At 45.0% G+C, this 27,344-nt stretch overlaps 1 long non-coding RNA gene across 2 annotated transcripts in view; it reads right to left on the bottom strand.

Annotated features, from left to right (window-relative positions):
• Positions 1 to 221: 221 nt before the first annotated feature.
• Positions 222 to 27,344, bottom strand: part of LOC106028424 (uncharacterized) — a 97,920-nt gene continuing 70,797 nt past the window's right edge. The window contains exons 7-8 of one of the 2 annotated variants that reach the window (XR_001202048.2): positions 16,506 to 16,611; positions 222 to 3,285 (exon numbers count right to left, since the gene is read on the bottom strand). This is a non-coding gene — a long non-coding RNA (uncharacterized LOC106028424). Of the gene's footprint in view, positions 3,286 to 10,872; positions 13,500 to 16,505; positions 16,612 to 27,344 lie in introns of those variants that run through there. The other variant, XR_010051234.1, reaches the window with a different exon arrangement.

Here is a 27,344-nt window from a genome sequence, read left to right as displayed (position 1 = left end):
GACAACTCACAGAATGCTTGAAGCAGGTTTCTTAATCTCAATCAGGGGATCCTTTCAAAACCTCAAAGATATTCTAGGCTTCCACAAAATAGGGATCATTCTAGAGGCCTGTTGAGATGAGACTATGAGATGGTCATTATCACTGTGTGATAGTGGTTGTTTCAATGTTTTTTGATTAAGAAAAACAATGACAAATATCTCTGAGTTTAGCTATATGTTCAGATAAGTATACATTTTATTAGCTATATACAGCTACAAATATTCAATTAATAGCTCACATGGGTGGCGGTGCTGTTTACTCAGTCTACAGGGACAATGCTTGTAAAGCACAAGTATTCTCACGGTCTTGCAGAGACTGGAAATCTCCTAATTGGACCAGACCATCATATGCTAGCCCTTTCCAAACCATCACTTAGAGGTGATGGAATCAGGGCCAGTTGTCCCAGGGCTTGCCTAGAGTCCTTTGCCAGGAACTTTAGCGATGCTATTCCCTGGAGTAGGTTGAGTTGAGCAACGTGTCTCCCTCATGGCCGTCTGTCCACAGTCACTACTGGGCCCACGTGTAGTAGACTCGGGAACAATGGAAGTAGCTGTTCACTTCTGAGTGTGGCCCTGCACGTCCTGAAGGCAAAAACTGCATCATCTTAAGACCAACAGAAGCAAGCTTGGAAGCCACAATAAGGAAGTGGGGAGATGGCAGTTATTCTGCTCACCCCAGCCTGTGAACCCCAATATCAGATGACCCTGGGGCTATACAACCCATTTCTTTTCTCATCTCCAAGCCATCGGGAACCCTGACTGATGTACTTTGTCCGGCAGTCAGTCAGCAGACCCTGTGAGAGACTGAGTGGATTGTGCACTGCAGGGCAGTGGGCCCCTCTGAAGGAAGTCCCTGAGCAGATCAGGGCGACTTGTGTTTCCATCCTGAAATGTGGAAGCTACGTGTGTTCTGTGCTGCTGTTCAGCTGATTGCATGGAAATAATAAAAGTCACTCTCTGTGATCTTCAGCAAAGAACAGAGCTCAGATAACTCACAGGGCAGATAATCGTCGTAAAACTTGTCTGACCTGAACTGAAAATAAAGTTACCCTTATTATACTTTTGTATAGATAAGCAGGTAAATTGTTCTTTGTACTAAATGTCTTATGTAGAAAGAAGGTGAACATAGATATCCAGCGTGGAAATGATCCTCCTTGTGAGTAAAAGCTGGCTTCTTAGACAGTGCCCCTAGTTGAAAGAAATGTGGGTAAATCTCATGTGTATGGTTGGCAGAATTTAGATTTCCTCAGTCTACTGGACTTGCCAGTGTCCATCAACTCCCTAGAAAACAGACAGATGTTTGCGCAGAGTCTAAACGTGGACAAAGTGTGTCTTTTTCTTTCTGTCACCCTCCTTGCTTCTCTGTGTCTGCCAAGTAGGTAATGACCAGCCTGCCTGGTCACTTCCTCTGCAAAAGGAACAGAGCAGCAACTCTTTGTCACCCACCACTGGCTCTCAAAGTTCGAGTTAGACGATGCCTTTTAGCACTGGGCTTATGAATTTATGTTCCCACGGTTTTCAGTTAGAATACAAGACCTGTCCTCCACCACCCTGATAGCCATGGCCATGTTGAATAAACTGGCCCAGATTACACATGTCACCAGAGGAGGAAGCCCAAGCTTCTTAAGAGAAACGGTGCTGACGCTGAAGAGCATAGGGTACCCTAGATTTCTGGCAGTACTTCAAGGGAGGCCAATAGAGGAGAGGATGGATGCATTTGGGTACATTGCCAGAGTGATGGGTTTGTGGGTCTGATGTTACACAATGGAAATGTTTCTGAATGTCTTCCAGTGGTACAGCTCTTGCCTCCATCCACCAAAATGATAACTGTCAGCATCTCCAGGCAACAACACAGAGCTGCCAAGATCTCCAAGCACCCAGAGCAACTGCCAAGGATGCTGTGTGTGCTTCCAAGTACTTTGGTGAATCCATCTTGGATCATCCGTCTTCTGATGTCCAAGCCAGGAGGAAAACCTGTTCCCAGACAGAGCCTGGAGTTTTCGAAACTAGGTAACTACCCACCAAGGAGACACTGAATACTTTTGCCTGCTTGTGAAGTAATTGCGATAGAAAGGAATCAATTATGGGCCCATCTGCGGTTCATTAATATGATCTGCTGAAAAGGAGGCCAAATTCATCAAGTCAACCCAAAAGTCTAAAAATAGGACTAATGTGAGCCTGGCCTGGAGCATGTCAGGCAATAAAAAGATCCTTACATCTGCTGGAGTAGGCGTCCCTGGACATTTCCTCACTCTTTACTACTTATCCTCAGTGGTAATTGGGAATAGGGGCATTTATTTTCTTTCCAGAAAAAGAGAAAAACATTCCATGAGGATCGTTGTCGCCAAAAATATCATCCTGTGCTGGAGAGGGAGAAGAAAAGACTTGGCTGGCTCATTCCACACATCTTCCATGTTCCAAACATCACTAAAGAGACTCCTCTTAAATTGTGCAAAGGGGCACAGATCCCTGAAGAAATGTTGGATGGCTTTAGGGCAGCAATTCTCCAAGTGTGATGCAAACCGTGGTTGTAGAAAACACATAGGTAAATGACTACTTTTGTTGAGGATTTTATTGGCAAATGGGTATCAGGATAAGTGCAACTAACATTCCCCATCTATGACTTCAAGATGTTGCTGAGGGTTAGGAGAGACCCAAGATTGTAAGTTTTAAATGCAACTGCTTAAGGATCTAAATGTGTGTACAGGGAGTACCTAGGCAGAAGTGTAAAACAGAAATTCAGAAGCTGGCTCACCTATAGTTAAAACTTGGAAAATACTACTCCAGGGCTGAAACCAGATGAGTTCCCATGGCTCAGGCCAGTGATGTGATACACAAATTCATTTCCAAACCCATAGCCTTACTGCTTGTCCAGGACTTTGGTAAAATTGCAAGAGCCGCTTGGGTTTTGCACCCCATTAGGAAGTCTTAACCCAAATGGACTGAGCTGTGAAAAGGATTCCTTTTATGATCTGCAGGCTCTGGGCCCATGTCCTTGAAGGTGAACCAAGTATCTCTGGAGGCTCAGAAGTCTAGGAGCCTTCACTGCTATTGTAGGTGAAGGTGAGGCCATCAGCACAAGGGAGGGGTTACGGTAGCTTCTTGATCCGCTCATGACCTCACTCTGATGGAATCAGCAGGAGTTTTCAAATTAAGCTTATCTTTTTCCTGGGACCATGAGAAGTGGCCCAGTTCGAGGCATGCAGACTTCAGATGCAACCGTCTGGGTCTGTGGTTTTGGAGCAACTGCAATTTTGTAGGAAGGTGGATGTGAAGAGTGTGGCATCAGCTCACAGGAAAAGAAGAATCCAGTGCCTTTTGGCTTTTCACCAAAGCTCTGGATTCTGGTTAAAAAAAACTACAGCCTGCTTCCCTTGTGGAATGTTGCATAGCTGTTGAAAACAGCAAGCCAGACCAGACACAGAGATTGGGATAAAAAAAAAAAAGATTTGCAGAGTAACATTTTAGTGTGATTTGCTTTTGTGCAAAACAAAAGTATTTATATACACTTGTGTATAAGCATAGAGTATTTCTGGAACAAGGCACCAAAACTCTTTGCAGTGGTTATTTATCCAAGCAGAGCTGGATGGCAGGGAAGTGGCTTTTAAGTTACATTCTACAGCTAACTGTCTGTGTGCTGGCAATTTTTGAAATGACCTTTATTTCTTTTATAACAAAAGCCTTTTTGAACCATAGCAAACAATGGAGCAATATTTAAAAGCTTGTGTCAATGCATCAGTAAGATGTAGCCCACCAGACATATGTTAGAGTAGGATGTTCATTTGCATTTACATAATAATCACAATAGATAATGCGTGTTGTATAGTAATCATCATGAAATATACTTGCATTTACATAATAATCACAGTACAGAATGCATATTGCATAGTGGTCATTAAGAAGCCCATTTAGGCAGAAGCATAAGTGTGAACCCGGAGCACTTAGGCAGCTGGATGGGGACGTGTCCAGCTCCCCCCCCAGCTCCTTTCCCAGGGAGGGGCCCTTCTCAGGCTGGCTGTCATCATGCCACCAGTAGATTGGCCCCAAATCAGGACTGGATGAGTCGCCTGAAGCCCATGGGAACCCTCAGCGTTAGGCTCATGTTCTTTGCTTTACAGAAGAGGAAACCTAGGCGTTGGAAGTTCTCCTGTTGTCATGGTAGGGAGCTAACTGTACAGCAAGGCTCACATGGACTTTTCTATAATATAATTGTTACTGGGGTTCCATTTCTCAGTCCCCCGGTCAGTGGAGTGTGATTGGAAGTGATGTGTATTACTCTAGGTTCATGTGGTAAGATTCACTCTCTCCCCTTCTACCTCTAGGTAGAAGTCTCCAGGGCCTTTGGGGATAGCAAAGCCACTCTAGAAGGAACCTGGGTCCCTGAGTCACCACCTGAAACCAACCAAAATGAGGCATAAACATTGTGACACGTCTGTGAAATATAAGGGCTATTTTTGCAGTACTGGGGATTGAACCCAAGGCTTTCATGCTGAGCTGCAATCCTTGTCCTTTATTATTTTGAGTCAAATTCTCACTAAGTCACTGAATTATCTAGCCTAGGCTTGAACTTGTGATCCTTTTGCCTCAGCCTCCTAGATCACTGAGATTTTAGACATGTATCACCATGCCCGGTTTATAAGGGCTATTTGTTACTGCTGCCAGCTGCCTTACACACAGCAACAGCCACAAGGTTGTGCCAGAACACCTTAGGTTTCAAATGTGAATAAATAGTACCAAGATACTAGGGTCACACTAGATTTCCATGCCTGTGGCCATAGTGCCACCCTGAAATGTCCTTGCTCTGCTTGCTTATGGCCCTACTTGACCACCAGCCCTACCAGGGGGTCCTGACCAAGGTTATGGGAAGAAACAACAGGCCTCTATGCAGATGGCACCAGTCATCAGCCACCACCTCCCAGACACCCTTCTCTGCACAGGGAATGAACTGAGCGTGGGGATGGTCCCCAGGCAGGCTCTCATGGCTAGCAGCTTGTCAGCCACATCATCAGGTGTCTTTGTCCCCAGGAGAGCCCTAAGAATCCAGACCTCACTTTCATTTCCTGCTCCTCCAGGGCCCACATTTACATAAGCAAACAGGATCCTACTGCGCTTCCTCCAAGCCACTTCTGGGAGCTGTCAGCATCACTGGTGATCCTCTTGTCTGCCACAGTGGCTGAACTGAGCCAGGCCCGCGTCCCATGCTGCCTCATGCCCCTGGCTCTTGTTTGATCACACTGACCATGGAGGGAGGTGATGAGCTCCCGAAGTTCCAAGGGGGTGACTATCTTGCCTAAATGGGCTGGAGAAATGTGGACAGGATTGGGGTTGTAAAAACACCTCACTTAGAGGGTGTTCTGCCCTCTACGGAGCTCTCAACATTTTCTGGGTTTGACCCTGTCATGGTGTTGGTAGAACTGGATCTGACAAAAAAATCAATCATTCCAATGGCTGTGTTCTGTTTGCATTACCCTGGAGAACAAAGCATGTGGAGATGCAGGTTTTGCTGCTGGCTGGTGCTGCACCGTAACGGCCCGAGACAAGATCTACATTTAGACTGCGTCACTTCACTGGACCCAGCAGGCTTCCCTGCACTCCAGAACACTCAGAATATCTTCTGTCTAGTGCGAGACTCTCTTATAGAGCCAGAGAGACCTGGAAGGCCTGTCTCTGAAGAGCACGACATTTTTCAATAATTGGTATAGTTTTTGGCTAATTTGTTCAGACACATCCTCTGTGAGCTAAAAAGGATACATACTGATTACTGTATGGAATCAGAGGAAAGATGCAGAAATGAGAACTCAAGTGTTCCCCAGCGACACGCAGGCCATACTGAGAAGTGCTGGCCTTTGAGCTGTTCATTCACCCCTGCTCCCCTTTTCTAGGGAGAAGCTTGTGCTTGTGAGGGATGCGCCTGTGTGTGGCCCTGGAGGCAGTGAGAACAAGGCCACCTCCCACCTCACAGCTTCTTTTCACACAGCATGACTGGATGGTGGTCAAAAAGCAGAAGTGGGCCAGGGCTGGACACAAATAAGGAACTCCCCGGAGAGGCCGAGTCCTGTTCTAGGGGAGGAAAATGATGCACTGATGTGGCAGGCACAGGGTTCTGTCCTAACATCAGCTCTACTTTTTTTTAACCAAATCCTCTGCAAAGAAATATCCTACGGGGGCTCTGAGGGCAGCGGCTTAACAGCATTTGTCCCAATAATCGGTGACCACCTCTGTAGATGGCGCCGCTGATAGAAGCTTCTTAGAGTAACCAAATTCGAGAAGAGAGAAAGCAGAATGGTGGGCGCCATGAGCTGAGAAGAGGAGAGAAAGGAGTAATTGTTTGGTGGGGACGGAGTTTCCACCTGGGAAGACGGGAAACTCTGAATCTGCACAGTGGTGAGGGCTGTACCACAACACACACACCTCACTGCCGCTTAGGAGCATCCAAAATCTTTACTTTCATGTGATGTTTGTTTTACCACAATAAAAAATTTTGATTATAAAGAACTTTGATTCTTTCTGTTGTTCATGGATCGATTTTCCCCATTTAGCATTTTCTTTCGTGTATGTGTTGCCTGCTCCACAGTATCAGACTGTGAGATTCCTAAGAGTAGGGCTGAAATGTATCTTTTTGCTCCCTCCGCACACAGTGCAACTTGCATAACTGGGTAAGTGTTATTTGAAAGAAAAAATGCGTGATTAAATGGGCTCAGAATCTTCATGCTGCTGCCTGTTCAGAGAATGAGATTTAGTTATTTTTTTGTCTTTTAGATAAGGTTTTACTGTGCAGTGCAGGCTGGCTTCAAACTCACAGAAATTCTCCTGCCTCAGCCTCCTGAGTGCTGGGATTATAAGCGTGTGTCACCACACCTGTTCAGAATGAGCATTTTTGAGAATTTTTATTCAGAACAGATACAATTTTTAATAAAAATAAGTTCAGTACATATTTGCAGCTGTACTGAAAGCTTTCTGCCTAAGGCAAATATGATTATGCTTGTCTGTAATCCCAGCACTCTGGGAGGCTGAGACAAGAGGATTGTGCATTCTACTTTAGCTTGGAAAACTCAATGCTTTAGTGGCCACCTGTTTCAAAAAAATTCTTTTCTTTCTTTTTAAAAAGGCTGGAGATGTAGCTCAGTGTGAAGGGCCTGGGTTTAATCCCCAGTACCTAAAAACAAAACCAAAAACATCAACAAAAAACTCAATCAAGGCCAGGCTTGGTGGGTTATGCCTGTAATCCCAGCACTTGGGAGGCTGAGGCAGGAGGATTGTTGTGAGTTCAAGACTAGCCTGGGCTACAAAGTGAGCTCAAGTCCTGCCCAAATTGCATAGAAACCCTGTCTCAAAAAAAAAAAAAAAAAAAAAAAAAAAAAAAAGGAATTAAAAAAAAAAAAACTCAATCAACAACAAAACCCAAACAATGCACTGTCTAAATCCTCCCTCAACCCTCCTTTCACACTCCTAAGAGGTGGGAGAGGGAAATGAATGTGTGTGAATGCCTCTCCCGCGGTGCACACGCTGACCCGGACACTGGTGTACTCTGTACAGACAGCCTCCTTGTCCCAGCAGGGGCACGGGACCACCTCACGTTGTTCTGGCTCAGAGATCCCCTTCCTGGGTGTCTCCTTCCTGCAGTGAGGCAGGATGCCCCCCTCAGCTGCCTTCCCTGCAGCTCTGAAGTCTGCTATGGCCATGGGACTTCTTTCTGCCCTTTTCCTGGGTGAAAGCCTTCTCATTCTCTGGGTAAGCAGATACTGAAAGGGCAGAAAACTCAACAGCCAAAGAAGCAGAAGAGAGACGTCATGACATGACCGAAGCTGGACATCGTGTCTGGTGCAAGGAATCACAATGTCTCTTTCTCCGGCTCCTGGTCATTACTGAGCAACACTCACAGTGTCCACAAATTCTCAAGTGTTTTTCCCTTTTTTAACATCTCACATATTGTACTAAATAAGTCCAACCACTGCATGCTCCAAAAAGTTCTAGCTAAGAGTACAGTAACTGTTTTCTTTGTGGAACAAAATCAAAGTCTCAGCTGGGAGTGGTGCAAACATCCCTGTAACCCCAGCACTCTGGGAGACTGAAGCAGGAGGATTGCACACATCCTGGAAGTTTAACATGCCAAGAAGCTACACATAAAACAGCAGTTGGCAGAGGAACATAGCTGGTATCACCAGCAAGAAAAATATCATCCTGAAACATATCCGTATAAATGTTCATCATGGGCATCACTGTTGATGCAGCGAGAAATACAATAACAATAGTAATACAATAACACAAATTAAAACTCTGGGGGAAGTAATCTGTCCAGACTTTCATATTAGACAAGCACATTGTGATAGGTACAGTGAGGAAAGCTGTTGCAGTGAAGAAAAAGTGTGGATGGTGAATCAAATTGTTCAATTCTTTGTTACTGGAAGATTCTGAGAGTATCAGAAGATACTTTTTAAGAAAAAAGTAGCATTGTTAGTATGAGTTATTTTTTTCATGGTTTGAAGTATGTTTTGTTATTTTTCCAAACACTAGAATTATACTCTTAAATGATACTGGGTTCTGTCCATTAAAGTAGTCTTTCACTATTATTCTGACTTATAAAGAAAGGAACTGTTAATTGGTATATTTGTATTATATTTGCAGATATCTTCGTCCATTAGGCGAAAAAAAAAAATTATACAGACATCAATTAGTACCATCTTTAGTACTAAAATTTCAGAGTGTGTGTAATAGCAAAACTAAAATGGAAACTTTCCCTACAGTTTCTGAGGTTGTGTAGGATGGGATGTAATAACATGGTAAGACAGCGGAGAGACAGGGAGCGGAGTGAATCTGATGGTCTCAGTTGTATGCCAGGTCTTGGGGGCCAAGTTTGCAATGAATCTGGAGTCAGTTTGCGGGAAACTCCTGTGACCATCCTCACTGAATTACAAAATGGTGATTTCCCAGGAAATGATATTAAATGAGCATTCATAAAGAAATGAATCAGGTGTAAGAATAATTTTCTTGCAGTGAGCCATTGCACAATGAAATGGGAGGGTGTGAAGTCTCCTTTCTCTGGAAGCCTTTCAAAATAATTTAAGACTTCCATGCTCCAAGACACTCTTCCCCAAGCTGGTACTTAGCTGTGGGTGGTGGGACGTAAATACAGAAGCGTGAAAGCTAGAAGAAGGTGTTTAATAGGGGCTTTCAAACTATCCTGGGAGGAGCAATGCCTGAAACCCAGCAAGCCTGACCTTCTCCTTGGGCCTCTCTCACCCCACCTGTGCCCCCGGAGGACTCCCTGCAGTGGCCTTTTCTGCCAGCCTTGCCTCCTCCCAGACCAGCTGTGAGCAGCATCTTCAGAAGTTGCAGAGAGGCCTCACACAGTGGGTACTGAGGATCTGGATTTGCTAAATTAGACATACAAATGGTCTTTTCTTCTGGGACATTGAGGTAAGAGAACTGCAATTCTGATGCAGCCCTGGACATCTTTGCGACTTAATTACATCCTTTCTCAGAAAGGGATGCGGATGTAGATCAGTGTAAAGGCCCTGGTTCTACCCCCAGCACCAGAAAAACAAGTCCATGCGTCACAGCCTCCTCCTGTATTCTTAGACTCTTTTCCCTCGAAAACGCCTTCAGATGAGCTTTGATGGCGAACACCCACACTTTCCTGTGCAGACTTAAGCAGCATCACTAGCCCACAGTTAGGCTCTGTCCAGCATTTGTTTCTCAGGGTGCTTCAGGGATGCACATTTTGGGGAAATAAAAAAGAGAACCTCTTCCCACTACTTCCTGCTGCAGGGAAAGCTGACGTCCTGGGTTGGTTGATGACTGGCCTTCAGGCAGACCTCTGGATGGGGTGCAGGACCACCGTTCCTGCAGCTCCACCTTGCCTGGTCCAGTGTACCAGTTCTCAGGAAAACATGCAGCAAGCCCAGTGCACAAATACCAGTTCAAAAGAAGCAGGCCCTCAAGCCAAGCTTTGGTCATTCTAGGGAGACAGCGGAGAGGAGAGGGGAAAGGGAACTAAAAAGGACCAAGATGTGGTATGTCTACATGCCAGTTCCCACAATGAATGCATCTATTCTGTACTGCAAACATTTAGTAATAAAAGATTAAAAATACAAAAGTCAAATATTTCCATAACAAAAAATGTTATGTGGGGTGATGAATATGTTAGCTAGCTTGACTTCATTTTTCTTCATTGTATTCATAAGTACTTGCTTTGTACTCCATAAACAGATGCAGTCAGCTATCATTTTACAGTAAATAAATGTGAAAAAATAAGATAATGCAGACAGAGGGAATGAAGGTAGCAATTTTGGGAACTGGCCTTGCTTTCTGAGAGACATGTGGCTTATATCCTGTCCCCAGTGACTTGGGGACATGAGGTCAAACTTTCAAAGCCAAAACTGTTCAACACTACTGGGAGTAGGACCCACTGGGCATCTTTCCATGGGTAGTACAGTTATATAGGGCATGTTGCAAAGTTTCCAGGTAGTTCCATGTGGAACAAATCAGAAAATAATTCCTTCTCCCATCTATTCCTAACTTTGTGTCTTTACTGGATATGCTCTTTGTATAATGGCCCATAGCCATATTTGTATAAGGAATGATAATTACAAAAAAAGACAAGAAAACAAGGTACATTCCAGCTATTTGGGATTAGAATCCATTTCCTGCAGTCACAGGCCAGTGGGGAGTTTTCTCAGGGGGCTACTTTGTACCACAGCTCATCTTTTCTCCCATCAGCTCTGGCCACAGTTGTATGGAGGTGAGCTGTAGAATAGGATTCTCATGACTTAACACTGGATTTAACATGGGTAAACCTGCAACGGCAACAGAAACATGGAAATGATACCCAGGATTTGGAGACAGATTTATTTAACATCAGATGGGCACTGATTAGGAATCAATTGTTCCTCAAAATGTCAGTGCTTGATCTCTGATGGTCTAGGGCTTATATGGGATAAGCAAGCAGGAAATACAGAAGCAGAACGGCTTGTCAGTTGGGGATTGGTTCTTACAATATGCATCATTGTGACCAGCTGTGCATCACAGCGACCAGCTGTTTCTAAGAAACAAAAGTAACAGGAACTGGAACTGGAGCTATTACCTGGGAAACTGACAAACTGAAGTATATTGGCTGGGTGGGGGATTGGAGGATCTTCTGCTAAAGAACAAATTGGGCAGCTCTTCTGTCTATGATGACACAGGATACATGGCTGTTTGTAAGCTCTGATGCATACAGGCTGCCGTGCAGTTGGATGTTCTTAATACAAAGATTGAGAACCATTAAGAATGACATTTTCTTAAAAATTCACAAGATTTGACAGAGCAGCATATACACGCAAGGTTTGATTGAAATATATCGAGAGTACTTAAATTTAAAAAGACATTGTTGGGGCTGAGGATTTAGCTCAGCAGCATAAGCGTCTGCCTTGCAAGCAGGCAGTCGTGAGTTCGATCCCTGATACCGATAAAAAAAAAAAAAAGACATTGTCATTATTCTGCTCAAAATACTCCCCTTCTCTTCAAATACATCATTTTTCTCATCATGTTCTGAAGCAGGTCTAGAAGTTACAAGGTGTGATCCAACATAGGGTGAATTCTCTTGCCAAGAGCCAAGCAGGACCATAAAAAAAATTAGTGTGTCCTCATCTATCCTGTTCACAGAATCTGTCACTGTGTAACTTTTGGTTCTCCCTCAAAGTCAAAATGACCATGAAAGGGCAATGTTTTTAATTGATTCAGCGAGTTGAGGTAGAAATGACAGCATAACGAAAGATACTTGCAAAAGAATACTTCTAGAACTGCTTCAGAAAGCAGCAAAGCTGATGGAAGAAGTGTGTTAAGGCAAGGCGAGTGTTTTGAGTGGGATTCATGGATATATGTTTTTTACTGTAATATATATATTTTTTAAAATTTAAACATCCACTATATTGTTTGATTGTACCACACACATGAAACCCAGGTGGAAAACCAGATGTCTTGGTTACTTTTATCTCACTGCTGGGACAAAATATCCAATACCCAAAATTAAAGAAGAAATGGTTTATTTGGCTCTCAGTTTGTAGTGGTTTCAGTCCATAATCATCTGGCTCCAAGGCAGGGTAGCCTGGCACTGGGGCAACACTTCAAGGTGGCAGAGGACAGCAAAACAACCAGAGCAGAAGGAGGGAGAGCAAGCCTCTTCTCCTCTTATATTGTAAGCAGTCCACCCCCTGCCCGGGCATTCTCACCATCTCCCTGCCCTCCTCTGAGGAGGGCACCAGCTCAGGATGCATTCAAAATGAGGATCCTGGCCCCCTGTTGAATCACTTAAACTTTTAAACTTCTCAAATGGACACAATGAGCAACATCCGAGAGTGGAAAGGGCATGTCCTCTACACACTGGCATGTAGAACTGCTGGCTGACTTAGTTAAGCTCTAGAATTTTCAAGTTGACATGGTCTATCAACCATCACACCAGAGGAGGAGCAGGAAGATTCTTTTTAAAAGTTCTTATTTCTAGGGCTTTTAGAAAACATCCGAATAAGGTGATAACTAAAGCACTGAGGTTTATTAGTTGTTATATACAAAAAAAATTCAGTCCACAGGAGCATTTTAGATCAAGCTCTGCAGAACTACTTTATCCTGGTTTGAGTAATTCTCAAGCTTCTGATTCTTCCAGAAGATGTAACTGAGTTCCTGGCACAGTGGCTGGAAAATCCTTCTGTGATCTTGAAGGACGGGTGGCTTGTGATAGGGCCTCTTTGTTATACAGTGGCACCTCAGTTCATGAGAGCAATTCTCTCCACAATTCTGGATGCAAACCAAATTGGACAAGAACGAAATCAAATTTCCCCATAATGTCAACACTGAACCTAACCATTGAATTTGATTCAGTTCTTGTCCAACTTGGTTGGAACACATCACGTTGGTGAATCAAGGCACCACTGTGTATCTGAGTCCCCTGCAGTGCCTTCTGGTCTGAAGCTGGCTGTGGCAGTGGGTTGGAGAGAACCAGTGAGTGCTGGGGAACTTGAGGGACCTTTCGGCCACTGCCATTGTTATATGCCAGTCCTGAGGCCTCTCTGACAAGGCTTCTCATTGGCTGGGACCCCCTAGGTCATGGTGGTAGTAGGGCCAGTAGGAACAGGGACAGGAGTGATGCCCAACCACTGTCCACTGCTGGGCATGAAAAGCATAAAAAAATAGATCTTTCTGAAGAACATAGGTTCTTTAAAAATGGAATCCTTCCTTCAATCCAAAGCTGCATGGGACACTCAGAGGTGAAGCACATAAAGATAAAGCTATGTTCTCAAAGTCCTGCCCTCCCTCCCTGTCCCGTATCCTGCCCTTGAATAAGTGAAGTTTCTTCTTCATTTCTGCATCCATAAAGGCAGAGAAAATGCTTCAAAAGTCTGGTATGAAGACTCAATAAATGGCGCCCAGACAGCACTGAGCATAATCCATAGGTGCTTGACAGCAGATTCATTCCTTCCTCTTAGCTGCGATGGACAAAGATGGAGAAAAGATGAAACTTTGTCTTCCTGGTAAGCGCAAGGTCCTGAGTTTGATCCCTAGTACCAATAAATAAATAATAAACTTTGCTCTGTAAAAAGGCTCCAGGCCTCTGATGAGCTGTCAGGTCTTTGGTTATACTATTGTGAGTCCTCCAAGTTTGGCATCAAATCTTTTCATTCTGCCCAGTTCAACACCAAACCCAAGAAGAATGTGATCACTGTCCCTCGCTGCTCCCCTCATGTCACCTGTGGGTTCCATTTTCTTTTTCATCTCTGAGGGAATGGAAGTGTGACAGATCTCCATTTCTTTGTATGTTCCCAGAGAAGAAGCACTGGGTGTCTGTGGTGGTAGTGGCTCCAAGTTAAGGACCCAGGGCCCAGGTGGCCGATGTCCCTGCCATTGCCTCTTTGAGAACTGCAGTATCCATGGCCAATGAGAAGCACCACTCTTGGGCCACAAGAAGTCAACCACATACAGCCTTATCACAAGTCCTTTACCAAGTAACAGCTTGTGCTTTCATGTATTTTTACTCTTGGTGCAAAATGAGCTTCTGAAATTGAATTACATCCTTCAAATTCTACCTTCCTGAAGGATCCTGAATTCAGACAGTACACTAAAGTATCTCATCCAATTACAGATTTCCTGAGGCCTGTTGGGGACTGTCTTGTTTTGACTGCCAAAATACCCAATTTGGATACTTTCCTAAATAACATTTTACCCTTTTTTTTTTAATTCCCCGGCCTTCATAGTGAGTCACATCTCCAGCTCTTTTCTGTTTTTCATTTTAAGTCAGAGTCTCACTAAATTGCTAAGTTGCCTGAGCTGAGCCCAAACTTTCAAACCACCTACCTAAGCCTCCCAGAGTGCTGGGATTACAGGTGTGCACCACCACACCTGGTTCATTTTTATGCTTTAAATTAAAAGGTTTTTGGAGGAAAAGCCTACACTCAAAAAGAATTCAGTAGTATAGCATTATATATAACTAACATACTGGGTAACAACATGATATCTGTAAGTAGCAACAGGCAGAGAATATAACGAGGAAAGTGGTATGTCCTTCATATATCTCTTTTTTTAAACAACAACAAAGCAATAAATATCTTCCAATAAACTAATTTGATAAACACAAAATGTCTTTGAGAAAAAAATCTTTTAAAACACCAAAGAAGAGCCAGTGGGAACACATACCACATTCTGAGAGAGGAAAATTTGCTGCCACATTGGTTATCTTTAAATTAATTTACAAATTTAATTTGATTTCAATGCAGATATCAATATTTTTTTAAAAACTACATAAGCTGACTTGAAGTATATATGCAAAATGAAATGAGCAAGAATGGCCAGGAAACCATGGACAACAGCTAAGGTATAGAATTAGCCTAGGTGCCCATCAATGAATGGATAAAGAAAATGTATATGTATACCATAAAATAACTCCCATCTATAAAGAAACATGAAATCCTAGAATTTACTGCAAAAAGGATAGAACAAAAGGACATTTTGTTAGGTGAAATAACTTGACTCCAGAAAGACAGTGCTGTATGTTCTACCATTTACACAGAAGTTTTTTCTTTTAAGGAATCTTAAATGCATAATAGAGATTGCTAGAGGTCAGAAAGGGGATAGAGGTAGACTAGGTTTGATGGGTGCATGCTGTGTGCAGGTATTGAAATATCACAGGGAGCCACATTAATATGTATAATTAATTCATATTAATAAAACATAAATTTAAAAAATAGCCAAGGAAATTGAAAAAGGAAAAGAAAATCAAGAGTAGTGTGTGTGGGATGGGGCGAAAAAAGAGTATCTATACCACATTCAAAATATAACGTCTGAATAATGAAGATTAGCATAATACTGACTAATGGACAGACAGTTCAAGTAACAGAATGAACTAGTAAATACACTAACAGATCTAATCATAATCAGAAATTCAGTGTGTTATAAAGTTGACATCCTAATTGCTCTAGGAATGCTGTCAGTCAAAGGTATTAGGCAACTGACAGAGTCAAGTTCAATCCATATGTTATATTTTGCCCCAGAATCAATGCCAAGTGGAGCAAAGATAGAAATTAAAAAAAAAATTACTCATAAACATACTAGAAGAAAATTCAGGCAAATCTCTTTAGAACTTTGGATATGGAAGGCTTTTCTTGTAGTTAGAATCCATATTAAAAAAGATTGCAATATTATGCTACCCTGAAATTTTGTTAAATTTACACACTGAAAACAAAAGCAAACTCAAATGACAAACAACACAAGGCAGCTCCTGTCAAGGGGAGTTAATCTTCTTCCACACATGAAGAGCTCTTAAAAATTGTTAAGAAAAAAGATCAAAGCCAGCAATACAAATTTTGTTTAGATGGGCAAAAGGTGACATGTCAGCTTGCAGAAGAGGAAATGCCAGTGACTTTTGAAAGAATGGAATGGTGCTCCATCTCCCTTTAATAAGAGAAATACAAATTAAGACTACAATGAAGTGCGTAAGTGACAGTCTCTGAGGAAAGAGGGCCTGCCACCCATTACTAGCATCCATACACTGAGGGTATCTGGAAACCCTTATCAAAATTATAAACACACTTGCCCTTTGACTCAACAGTCCTCCTTCCTGGACTATATACTACAGATGTACCAGCACATGCAGGAAGTGTCCAGGGCAGCACTGTTTATAGTAGTAAAGATTGGAAGGAAATCAAATGTCTATCCGTAGGAACATAGTTAGATAAATTTATTGTGTGCCCATAAATAGGATTCTATAAAGCTGTAAAAATGAATGAGGACATTCTTTATGTGCTGTACTGATTTGAAAGATGTCCAAGACACAGTCAAGCGAAGAGACTGAAGTCCAAAGCAGTTAGTAGAGAATGTGAACTTTGGTCAGCTGCACCTCTGCACCACCTGGTTATTTCCTTCATCTTAATTTCCATTCTTCTAAGAGGCACTGCATTTCTTTTTCTGCAAAAGGAGGAAAGAAAAAGGAAAACACACACCTTTGCTTATATTTGATGAAGACATCCAAGACACTAACAGAAATGTTTACTTGGGTTGAAGGTGGTGGGATCCAGGGTTGAAGCAACAATTTTCTCTAATTCTGATCTATGAACAAAAGAAAACAATTTATCAGTTCAGAAATAAAAACAAACTAAATTAAGTTTTTCTCTATCAATTCCTGGGGCACTTGGTACGTCTATACTTCTCACAGTTGCCAGATATTTTCCCCAGGTCCAAATCTGACTGTGGAGGAATGGGACAAGGTGAAGTACGAATGGGAAGCACACAAAACATATCTCTCTCCACATGGGGACAAATTCTCCTGCATATTTATAAAAGATGAGGTCAACAGAGAGATAACTTTTTCCAATAAGAGGAGCTAATTTCTACTTTGGAATGAAACTAGCCACCTCTCAGGAAATCTGAACAAACAGACTTCAACAATAGGCAGTAAGACCTGTATTCAGTGGAGGGAAAGGATGGCTCTTGACCCTGGATATTCACTCACCAGCCTTCAGTGCTGCAGCTGGGTCTAGCCTGACCTGACTCCCCTGCTGAGTTTTAGCTCTCCTCCCGCTTAAAAATTTGCAACTGCTCCTCTGCTTCCTTTCATTATCTGCATTTTTCTTGGAGCTCCTGGAAGGGCAGCGCCTCTGCTCCAGCATTAACTACTTGTCCTAGCCTATGGTTTCCCAGCCAGCTTTGCTTCACCTTTCTCTCCATAGGAGAAAGAATTAGCCCCGATGTTGCAAGGCTGACCACACATCTGCTGCACACAGAAAGTGAAAAGCCAACTGGAGTCCCTAGAGTTCCTGACCCCATAACCTGAGTACTTGCAGCTCCCCTGTGGCTTCCTGAATTCCTGAGATCAGAGCTCAGCATGTTGAAAGCTGTAGGAGCAGCTGCCTCAGCAAAGACTTCGAGTCCTCTGTTTCTGACTTCATGGGACAGTACTGAATGGTATGGTGTACAGATAAGGAACAAATGTCCAGTTTCCACTAGCCTGAGCTATTTCCAAGGGAGCAAACTTGGTTGTCAAGGCTCCCATTGCAGGCTTTTTGAAGTGGGCCAGGAAAGCTACATTTGATGTTACTAATGGAGCCATAGATTATGTCCCCAGCCCAAATCCATGATATCAGCCAGAGCCACTTGAGGACTGACCTGGCAGGGTGGGAGTAGAAGAGCTGAGAAACTACGCTGACAAACTAAGGGATTATGGAGAATGAAGGCTGGGCTTGACTCTGCTCCTCTGGGGATCACACATCATCTTGATGCTCTGTCCTTCCCATCTGTCCAAGGGAAAGTCCCATATCCTGCCATATCCAGAACCATAGTACTGGCTTCTGCACTCTTCTCTGTGCTTAAGGACTTGAGAAAAAAAGATGGCTAGAACTGGGCTTACAAACTCAGTAGCCAAGCACTGATGCCAGGGCTTGTGGTGTTGGTGACACATACACTGTCCAGGAGTAACAGGGCACTGTAACAGGAGTAACAGGTTTTCCCTGCTTTCTTAAAAAATGCTAAAGGGCAACAACAACAACAAAAAATGTTAAAGGAACAGAAGACCCTTATTTAGTGCTCCAGACCACACAGAGAGAGCTCACAGTGAACAGCTGAGGACTGGACTTTTCCCCAGCCCACATTATAAGGCCTCTCAGAGGGAGTGTCCATAGACTAGAACAACACACCTGTCCAGGAGGAACTGACTTGGTGGGGGTTAAAGGATCCACTTCCAAGATGGCACCATGGCCACATGGCTGGCAAGTCAATACTGGATGTCGGCCACAGGGCCTTAAATCCTCAGTACATAGCCTGGCCATGCAGCTGCTTGAGTGTCCTCCCAAGGTGGCAACCAACTTCCTCAAGAGTGATACAAAAGAACAAGGCAGAACTCACCATGTCCACCTCAGAGATCACACATGATCATCCCCATGATGTTCTACTGGTCACAAGAGTCAGACCCTATGAGGGTGAGGAGGGACAGCACAAAGGGAGAGCAGAGCCTCTGGGGGCCATCTCAGAGGCCCCCTGACACCTCTGGTGGGTTTGATTAGAAGGCGAGGGGCAGCAGAAGTTGGTTTCCTCAAAGTCATGGGGAAGTCACTTCCACACATCTCTGCTTCCATATCCTTGGCTTTACTTGTGTGAATGCAAGTGTGTGTCAAGGAACACAGAGCCATATTTAGCAAAAGATGGAGACCCTTGACTCATTTTGCAATAATGGGATCAATACTCACTTCAGCAATAGAGGAGGTGACACCACTAAAGGACAAAGGCCATCTCCAAACCATTCCCGCTCTCACCCTTTGTTCAGGGCTTATTGAAGTGTTGAGCTTAATATAGAGACAATGACCAATTGTCAGAGGAAATGGACTGTTGAGACTGCAATTTTGGGTGCTAAACCACATGTTGTCTTTCAATAAAACTCCTAGGTCTTTGTTCTAGTTTCCAGGGAGCATTGAAAGTAATAGAAAGGATGATATTAGGGATGGGAATACTGAAAGAAAGACAAGAATTGAGCCATTGCCTTTGACACACAAGGATGAGCTGTCATGTATGATGGATCTGATGAATCAACACCAGGAAAACAGAAGGGAGATCTTGAAGTGACCTCTGCTAATCACATCAAAGCCAAGAGTCCTAGAAGCAGAGCAGAAATCCAGGTAGCACAGCAAAGGGCTCCTGAGTCACAGCTACTATGAAAAACTTTAGGCTATCAAGGCGGACCCCAACTGCTCTCAGGAAACTTGTCTTCCAGGACAGGAGGGCACAGGCTCCAGAGGTGACACAGTTAGGACCTGGAGACAGAGTGCAATATCCCTGGAACCCTCTATCCTCCATGGAATTGTAAGAGGTAACATGGCCACAGCCACTACTCAGACTTAGTCAAATCTAGAAACAGCAGCAGCAGAAAGTCAGTCTGGAGCCGACCACAGACACCCAGCTTGCTGCTTTTCCAGGTGTGGCTGACTGCATAGCCTACAGCTGCTTTGCTGGGAGTTCTTCTTCTTCAGCCTCTGGCCTGGGGAGAGCTCTTGGTGTGCACCCACCATCGCCCATACTTTCCTCCCCCACGCTCACTTGTAGGGATGGAGACCTTCTCTTTATCCCTCTAGATGATCCCAAATCCTCTCCAGCCCCACTTAGCCCTGCTGGGTGCAAGTTCCAGGGGAATGGGCCTAAACTAAGGTGGCCTCTTCTCCCTAACCAGCTCCTCTTCGGCTTCTCCATGGCAGTGAGGATCCCTCCTTGGTTAGTCATCTCACCGTACCTCAGAGTCACCCTAGACTCCCCTGTTCTCTCAGCCCCTCATTCACTGAGCACTAAGGCCTGCAGGACCCTTCATAATGGCTTTCACATATATTTATTTTCTTTTATCCTCACTGTCAACAAAGATCCTCTAAAAATACTTCCTTTTGCCTTCCCTGTATGAGACCGGTGGAATGCCATCTGGCGAGACGTCATGCACAGCACCATCTGAACGCATAGGCCTCGTGTTCTCGGGCCTCTCCAGTGGACCCTGATGTGCTTTTTTCACATCTTCCTCCCTCTGCTCCTCCCTGCCACCCTTGCCATAACCTATCAGGTCAGTCATGCTCTTGAACATCTTTTGTGTACGACCACTTAGGTGATTCTTTCCCTAGGCAACTAATAACCGCAATTGACATTTCCATGGCCTTTCCTGATTTCAGGTATCATTTGAATACTCCAAGTCACATGAGCCTCACACCAACCGTAGGTAGTATACATTGTTTTTATCTAACTTTGTAGATAAGGAAACTGAGGTACGGGGAGGTTAAATAAGTTCACAAGTCCACACAACCAGGAAGTGCTAGGGTCCACATTCAACCGGAGGTTGAACACGGAGACACAGATACGCTAGGCCCATTTATGCAGGAGAGCCTGTTTATGCAGGAGAGCACTTTAGAGCTCAGTATGTTAGCATTAACCAAAGTTGGCACAGTTTTATGGGAATTTAGTAGCATAATTCCCAGAGAAAAGAAAGTTTTCCTACTGACCTTCAGGCCCAGGAGAGGATGATGAAACATTAAGTCATCCTGCCATTAAAATTAAGTTCAATCACCCCTAATGGAATGTCACCTCCAAGATAGTCATTAAAGCCACGCGCCTAACTGCCTGGCAGGCCCCACGTATATCACCATTACCCTGTCCCTCCAGTGGCCATTTGTCCGAGGCTGAGAGAGCCCCAGGAGATGCTAAGCATAGCTCAGGTCTGTGTGTCAATGTCACCCAGAGGAGAGACGTCTGTCTCTTAGTCCCATGGTGGCAAAGTCTCTATGTAGAGGGGTTTGGAGCCAGAGAGAAGTGAAGGGCATGCACGGACGAGTTGCAGGCTTTGATCTTGCACTGGCATCAAGGTGATATCAGGCTCTATTGCAGGATGCACTTCCCTGGTCCCTGAAAGATGTGGACCTACCATTCAGAGCTACTGAGCATCTGTTGTCCATGCTCAGTGATCCTCATCTCCCTGTGGTTTTCAGCAAGGTGTTCTGGCAGTCCCTCTGCCCCAGGTCCCTGACCTTTAGGGGTACCCACTGTGCTGCAGATTCAGTTGTTCCAAATCTTTAGGCACTAGGAGCTCTGTGCCATCTGTGACTCCCTCAGGGAGAGGAAACTGCCAGTTTATCTCCACTGGACAGGTAAGTTCAGCAAAGCTGAGAGAGGTCAAGGGGCCAGGTGGAAATATATCCCTACCTCTGCTGTGTATAGTTGCATGCTTTGCTTCTTTAAAGCTGTACACTGTCCTGCAAGGCAGAGAAAATTATCTCTGATTAAGGTCAGAACTGGTTACTGAAGGGAATTATCCCGAGCGCCTCTCTAGCCAGCAGCTGTTGGAGCTGACCGGCCTCATTCCTGGCCATGCTTTCCACGCCTACTTCCCTCTCTGATATACAACTCACCATAAGAGTGGGGTTCACCCTCACCGGGTACCAACTCCTCCACTCATTACCCTAGGTCCCCTCGTGTCTCACAGCCCTGCTTTTTGTTGCTGGACCTCACTGACTTCTTGGGCCATGGACCCAACTTCTCCCCAGACCTCTGTGCTGTCTATCCTCTGATATGTGCTACCTGCTTTCCTGCCAATGCTACCACAATGTCCTTTCCCCAAACCAAACACGGAAGCAGAAGTCCACCTTAGTTTAAGCAAATATCCCTTGAAGAGTAGTTAGCTTGACTGGTACTTCTCCTGGCATTTTACTTGTACAGATCCCTTTGAATCCCTCTAACTCTTAGAAGACAGACACTGTGATTAGCCCATTTAGGAGAGAGCGCTCCATCTTGGGCTGCTGCCTTTCGTGAAATACATTCAAAGTACTGAGGAAGAGTGGACTTTGCTCCTGAACCAGAATATTGATTTCTACCCTTCAAAAATCCAGGTTAATTACACAGCTCTCTGATAAGGTGCAACACAGTTAACCAAAGTAGTGTGGAGAAAAGTACCAAACAGTGTCTGAAACCTAGTGGATGCTGGGCATTGCTAGTTCCTTTTCTAGCCATTGCTAGTTTTCTCTATCAAAGTGAGTTTTCTGAGTGAAGAGCCTGCTGGTGATCATTTAATGCCAAGTACTTCTAGATCAAGGCTTTAAGAGTCCAGGGGATTGTTCTAGAAGGAACACTTCCCACTTTGTCAAGGATTTTGAAAAATTACCTAACAAGAAGAAATGAAATATCTGGTCTTCCTCAAGACTGTGGCTGAATTACCTACATTTGATGATGATGATGATGATGATGATGATGATGATGATAACAGAAGCATATGGTACTGTAATCTTTTGTGTACTACATAAATTTTGTGTAGTCTGGTTTGGTCAGTTGATAGTCTGGTATTTCTATTTGTCAATCAGTCCACATCACACTGTCTGCATTTGCTTGGTGAAGAGAAATTTCCTAAACTTAAAACTTGAGATTAAAGTGCCCAGCCCGTGACTGGGAGCCATGGTCCAGGAAGTGGGCTCTGTACAAGCAGCAGCAGGCAGGCTGGATGACCTGAAGATTGCTGTGGTTGTGCAGTCCCTCCGAGATGGGGCCGAGCCCTGGGTTTCCAGTCCAGGGCTCGTGGGGAGGCTGTGAGGACTTGGATGCTGTTGTTCTCACTCGCGTGGATGTTCCTTCATTCTTCAACACAGGGACCAAGCCAACTGTGGACCCTCCAGGCCTGCTCTTTAACCAACATGAATGAGAGATTTTGTTAATTAACAGGGAAGGGTTTGTTACCTGGGCCTGGAATAAGGCTGGGATGCTGCGTGGCTTGCCAAAGAGTTGGTGAAAATCTCACTTCTTTTTCTCCCCTGGAACAAATCATTTCACCTCTCTGGGGTCTATATTTTATAAGGCCATATGTCGGTTATGACTCACATCACATGTGTCTATGAAAACATGCAAATGAATGCAATTTCCTTTTCCACATGCTAAGGCCTCTCCTGGGGAAGTATCTGCAGTGTTATTCCTTTCCCCCTCCCGCTCCTTCTAGCACTCTCATGAGTCCTTCAAGACTCTGTTTAGAAATCCCCCACTCTAGGAAGCTGTCTGGCCCCAGCAATGTGAAAAGCTGCTGTGTGTCCCGAAGCCCTCTGTGCTTCCTTCTACCATGGCATGTGTGATCTGTTTCTTTTAATAATCAGTGATCTCTTTGCCAGAAAAGAGGGCGTTGGTCATCTTTAGATCTCAAAATTTAGGCAGGTCGTGGCCCATGGTAGGCTATCAAAAAAAAAAAAAAAAAAAAAAACTTGCTCAACAAATAAATCATAAAGCTGAATCCCATAATCCCAGTCTTATTTTCTCGTTTGCTCACATTGTAGCATAGAGATTGTGATAGGAAAAACAAGTCCAGAGATTAGGAGAGGGGAGAACTGGTCATAAGGCAGGGCAAAGTCCCACCCGGGGACTGCTGGGACTGCTGGGTCCTGCCATGCTGCACAGCCTCATGAGGCAACACATCATACTCAAGGAGAGGGCAGCCTTCCTACCCCCAGCTGGGCTATAAAAGGCATTAACAAGAAACTGTGCCCTAATTTTCCCTCCGTTGACTATGCCAGCATGTGGAATTTAACCACAAGAAAATCCATAAGTAAAGTACAAAGGAGGAAGACAAAGTTGATGTCTGGGTGTCAGCCAGGGTTGGGGTGCCAGGACTGCACAAACACAGCAAATCTTCAGGTCATCCGGCCTGCCTTTTGCTTTATGTTCAGAGCCTGCTACTTGGACCGAGATGCCCAGTCATGGAGATGGGCACTTTGTAATCTTAAGTTTTAAATTTTAACTGGCAGAGAACAAATGCCTTCCACAATCCTTCCAAGCCAGTGATATTTCCACACACCCTCAGGAAGCTGCTGAGGCACAGCACCCTGCCTCAGGCTTGACTCCAGAAAGGCGGCCAGGCCAGCTCCACAGTAGGGCCGAGGAGGGCACCTGGGATAAGGGCAGAGGAAGGGCAGAATTGAAAGAGGAGGCAGAAGCCACACACAGAAGTTCCATCAAGCAAGTGAGCCCACACTTTCAGATAAACTCAAGTCTGATTGTGGACTTGATTCCAAAAACTTGACCATTAAAAAAAACAAAAAACTATTGTCACTGCTGGAGAAATTTTGATATGAACCGAATATAAACAACAGCAAGAAATAAGTATAATAGCATTATGTTTGAAAATGCCCCTATATTTACAGATGAAAAATCTAGAATACAAGAATGAAATGACATGATGTTTTCCAATAATTGAGGAAAACAGAGAGAAAAAGAGAGGAGAGCGAGCGGTGACTTCAGGGTGGTAAACCCCAGTGACTGCAGATTCTGGTGACGTGGCAGAGCATTGCGCCCTGCTCTTTAACTCGGGATGTTTGAAAAGTCCAGATGTAGAAAAGCTGAAAGGGAAAGGGAGGTGCTCATGGAGAAACAGGCACTTGCAGCTGGGTCTTGGAAGGCGAGCAGGAGCTCAGGATGGGAAAAGACGGGGATGTCGTATGTTGGGGGGTGGGGAGCAGAGGCCTAGAGTGGGAAGCACTGGCTGTGGCCCAGGAATCCCAGCTGCCCTTGTATGGGTCAGATTTCTAAACATGGGTCCTGTGGGTAGCAGAGTCACCTGTGTTGACCTATTTCTCAAGGATGTGGTAAGTGCAGATCAACAAATAAGGCAGAGGATTCCACAAATACAGGGCCTGCATACTGGCCAAAGGGGACACTCCAGACAGTGTTCCAAAACAATCTGTTTGCTCTTACCCAGCTAGCCTGGCCTCAAGGACAGTCCGAGACTCCCTTCATGGCTGACGTGATAGCCCGCCTGCTGGATGCGGGCTCCCTGGAGAGATTACAGCTCTGTGTTGGGCTGTAGGGGTCTCTCTTTGGGTATAAGACAGTGTCTTGGGAATGTAGTTCCTGTTGCTCCTCCTCTGGTGGGAGCAGCCCAAGGAAGCAACAGAAGAGTGGACAATGAGGTCCTGCCTGAGGGACATCCACCTGCCTTTTGCCCCCTACCTCTTCCAGCTCTGGTCAAGCCCTTCTTTTCCTGGCACTGTCTCCGGAAGGCAGTGGGATTCCTGAGAGCCAAATCTGCTGCCGCCGGCCTGTCACATAGGACTGTACCACTGCCCACCTCTGTGGAGCCACTTAGGGCCTCTGCCACGTCAGGGTGGGGCTTGGGGGCTGCCTTCATCTCATCTCTAGGCCTGATTGGCCTGTGGCTCCTCTAGTTTTTCTGAGATCATGGAAAAATGAACTGTGGTCAGATCTACAGCATGGCCTTGGCCTTTCCGGCTTGGAGTAATTGCTATTGGCAGCCTGGAGTCATTCAGAAATTGCCTATGGCAACCTGGGGTGAGGTGGGAGGCTCCAAGACGCAGTCTTATCTTCATTGGGTAGCTGTGGCAGCCAACTGCCAGAGGGTTGCAAAACCAGAGAGAAAATATTTACAGTTCAAGCTGACCTAAAAAGACTTGGACAGGGGTCAACTTGGCCTGACCTCTTCCAGAGGAGGTGACTTTGGACAAGGGACGTAATCACGCCATGCTTTTGGCAGAGGCAGGGCTGGACGGCATGGAGAGCTGGAGATCTTGGAGTCACACTCAGATCTGCATCCCCGTCTGCCCTCCTATGCACTGTGAATTTGGGAACAGAGTTCAGCTCAGGGTGTGTTTCCCATCTCAGGGAATGTTGCAGATTAAATGAGACCAGCGCGAGTGAGATGCATGGCATAAAGTGGGCCCACTATGCCTCTCCTCCTGCTGGTGGTTGTTATTCCTCATTTCATCATAGGAGTTAGAAGTAACCACCAAAGCCACTCTCAGCTCTGACTTGACTCCATCAGGTGACATCACAAGGCAGTAAGTCACTCTCTTTTCTCTACACAGCCTTATATCCTGGACTTATGAAGCCCTGAGGACACCAGAGACTCACATCCATCTGGGTCCCCAACCTCCCCTGCTATACACCCACCTAGGCTTCTCTGCTCCATTGCTCATGAGTCTCCTCCTTCGTGATTTTCTGAACTCTCAGGAGGGTCACCTGTCAGGGACAAATTCCTGTAAGAGAACTTGGACCTTAGCCATGACCTGGTGGGCAACATGCTAGAGAGAACAGTTCCAAAGCCAGAAATGTATGGGCTCTTGGCAGGCCAATGGCTTTGGATATATCTGCTCCTCAGTTAATCAGACGGTCCTTCTCCCTTGGGGAAGCTGGGTGGGGTTTCCTGAGGATGGCAGGTGTTCTTAGAGGACTGCAGTGGCCCAAAGCACAAAGAGTGGAAAAAAACAGATCAGGCCCTGCTGTGAAGCAGAGAAGCTGACTAGCTGTGCACTCAGTGCCCACCTCACCCAACTCTTGGGGACAGGGAAGAGTCATCAGAGCTGCTTACAGGGTTGGTGGCTCCATATCTAGGGTCCTGTCCTGTACAGGAGATAGGGCAGGTAAGGGAGGCACAGGCAGGAAGATGGGGCCCGAAATGACTGGACAGCCTTCCACTCCATGGCTCCATGCAGTGAGCTCCAGGAGCCTTGGCTGAGGGTCACAGCGTGGCCTTAGTTCAGGATGGGTAGGCATCAGTTGGCCATAGGGGAAATGTATTTGGCACCTATTTACAAAGAAGACCACAAAGAAGATCAAGAGTCCTGCTTTACCTGGAACGTTTGATGCTCTTAGTGTTCATGGAAACAGGGCCACCCTCTCTGGGTCCCCAGAGAGCTGAGGGAGTAGTCACACCTAGAGTCCCTGTACCTCTGTGGAAGAACTATATCCTGAAATCAGGTGGACCTTGGAAGAGAGGCAACCTCGGCTGTGAGACAGCCTCACTATTTTTGGAAACTAGTTTAAGGGGAACACATAAATTACCTCTCTATCACTTGAAGGGCATCTCCAGGTCTTTCAAAGGAGGCTCTGAAATAAACTTTGACAGTTTTCCTCTTGGTTGGGGACATCTATCTTTTCTTTAAGCCAATGAACAGTATCACATCTAATCTAGACCTATAAAGATGTAGTGAGTGGGTACTTAATTGCGAACTAGTCAGGTGGGTCCATGCAGTTCGGTCATCTAGCTGTGCAGGGTCCTGGGAGTCAAGCACACCATCTTTCTAATGTAGAAAACTGTGGATCTAAGAATCTTGTACAGACCTGACTGAGAAACACAGCAGGAACCCACAAGGGAAATAGGAACAGGCACCCTGTACTGGGTTTGGCTATGGGGTGACATCCATGCACCATGCTGGCTCCCCTGCAGAAATGTGCTTGGTCATCAGCTTCAGATAACACCCCATGCCAGCAAGGCTTCTGGGATTTGCATTGTACCCATTCAGCAAGAACATTAAGGTCACCATGAACCCAGAGAAACATTT

Source organism: Cavia porcellus, unplaced genomic scaffold, assembly GCF_034190915.1.
Source record: "Cavia porcellus strain 051 isolate PalLab524CR breed Dunkin Hartley unplaced genomic scaffold, mCavPor4.1 scaffold_13, whole genome shotgun sequence".
NCBI classification, from domain to species: domain Eukaryota; kingdom Metazoa; phylum Chordata; class Mammalia; order Rodentia; family Caviidae; genus Cavia; species Cavia porcellus.
The sequence above is the reverse complement of the archived record's forward strand: the minus strand, read 5'-3'. Positions and strand labels throughout refer to the sequence as shown.